Source organism: Lupinus angustifolius, chromosome LG12 (genome assembly GCF_001865875.1).
Source record: "Lupinus angustifolius cultivar Tanjil chromosome LG12, LupAngTanjil_v1.0, whole genome shotgun sequence".
In the NCBI taxonomy this organism is placed as follows: domain Eukaryota; kingdom Viridiplantae; phylum Streptophyta; class Magnoliopsida; order Fabales; family Fabaceae; genus Lupinus; species Lupinus angustifolius.
In genome coordinates, this window is record NC_032020.1 from 7,821,584 (window position 1) to 7,824,154 (window position 2,571).

A 2,571-nucleotide genomic window follows, 5' to 3' on the forward strand; every position below is an offset into this window, starting at 1 on the left:
AATGCTCTCTGTAACATCGTGTTTTTCATAGCACTTTTAATTAAGTAATAAGTATTAATGAATTAATTATAGAAATTAATCAGTAATGTTTTAGGCTAAACCTCATTTGATTTTTAGTCTTGTATTATGATTTTATTACTTGTCCTATTTTTTCAATATTTTTGGAGAATAAAAGTTTCCGAGACAATTTCGGGTCGTTTTATCTAGTTTTCGCCCAGTTGTTTAGTTCCGTAACTCAGAATCGAATTCCGATTTTTCCGTTGGCTTCAAAATATTATTTCTAGTTAAAATAGACACCAAGTTTGTCCATAACTCATCTCTAGATATTTTTCATCTCGAAATTTCCAGACGAAATTATCCGAAAATGTTCGGACACGACGTTTATCGGGAAATTACATCATATCATTAAATTTGGAAGTCATCATTTCATGAGTCACTTACTTGTTACACAAGTAATGCAAAAGTTTCCAAAAGCCCCTAAATCAATCAATAAATCCTCTCACTCCACCACCATTAGACACATCACCTATGCTAGTCTAAATCTACTTATTTTGCATTAAATTTTCTGATTTGATGAGGGTGAGACTCTCCTATAAATATCTCACCCCATTCTCTCATTTTTAAATTCCATATACAAACTAAGGTAGTCTTTTATTTTCTCTTCTTCATCTTCTTCTCATACTTCATAGAAAGTTATGAGCTTTTATTATGTTGTTCATAAAGTAGAGTTTATATTTGTTCTTTAAGTATTTTATGAAGGCATAACTAAAGGGGATGATAATAAAACTTTATGTAGTTTTTTAATTTTATAAATCTTAAAATTTCTTCCTTGTTCTTAGATGGAAAAACTATATATTTGGACAATGTTAGATGAGTTATTTGTTTGGAAATGTTTGAAATTATTGTTTGTATTTGAATATATTTAAAGGTGATGATTTTAACATCAAAGGAACCTTTAATGTGTTTAGGAAAAAGTTTGTATTTTATTCTTGAAGTTTATGATGTTAATGAGTTGTTGTTGAAAATGTTTTATTTTTAGAAAGTATTATGTTTTAAAAGTGGTTTAGCATATTTTACTCTTTGATTTCCAAGTTAAAATAATGATTTGAGATAAAAGATGATTACTAACTTGACTTCATAAACTTAAAGCGTTATGAAGTTTTGAATATTAAAGTATTAGAAAGTCTTACCTTAGGATTTATTTTCATGACTATGAAATTAACATTTACTAACCCTTAAGGTTTTTCCTAAAAAAAAATAGGAGGTATTAAAATGTTTATAATTTTTTTTTGTATTTATTTTAGTTGACTTACGTTAAAGTGATAAGAATAACTAAAAGATGTTTAGTGCAAAAATATTAAATTAAGAGTCATTCTTTTTCATGACTATGAAAATAACACTTACTAACCCTTGAGGTTTTTTCCTAAAAAAATAGGAGGTATTAAGATGTCCATGTTGTTAGATATCAGTGGCTAAAATACACCTAGAAGGGGGGTTGAATAAGTGTAGCGGTCAGAGTATCCGCTTTTCGAAAACAATAAATAATGCTGAAATAACCCCAGATTAATCGATTAACAGAGTAGAAATAATCGATTAACGCAATCAATTTAATCGATTAAAATAACTCATATTACACAAACAGATTCGGTTTTTTGCACGACAATCAACCGAGATTGAAACACATATACAGAGCTAACAGATATATCAGAGTTACAACAATATAGTATAGAAACAAAATATTACAATTAAAACAACTATACAAAGTAATCGATTAAAGCAATAAAGAGAGAGGGAAAGAAAAAGCCTGCAACAAGATTTTTATCCTGGTTCGTTTGCGTGTCCACTAGAAAACTACATCCAGGCCTCCCGGCTGATCTGGGAGTTTTTTCTTCACTATAATTGAAATAATGTTTTACAATCAATTCTTCCAATTACAACACTTAGACTCTTACTTGAAACTAAAGAACCTTATCCCTTGGTTTGACTCCCTTCCTACCGCCCAAGAAAACCTTTCTTGCGGTGTAGCCCCAGCCAAGAACCTATTCTTTCTATCAAGAACTCTAAGCTAATGAAGATACAACACAATCTCGTTGGTGATAAGACAACTTGAGATTCTCAATGTTACAACACTTTTCACAACAAAAACATAGAGTAATCTAAAGCAATTACAATGCTCAAATTTAACAATTAAGACCTTACTCTAAAACTCTAACACAAGTCTCATATAACATGACAATGTATTAGTTGAAAACAGATTTTACAGAATACAAAATCTTCACAAAAACATCAATGAATGCATGAACATGTGAGATGAAATGATGAGAAATTAAACATGAAATGCCTCTCAATCCTAAAGCATAGAATATTCTCTTTTCTAATCTCACAAATGCAATGTCATATAGATGCAACAATTAAAACGAAATATGCTTTAACTCTCTTAAAAATGCGACATGCAAGTTAGGGCTTCAGTTCTAAAAACGCAGTTTATAAAGAATCACTTCTGCAGCCCAGTTAATCGATTAAAACCTTGGTTAATCGATTAACGTATTACAAAATTGTAACTGATTTTGT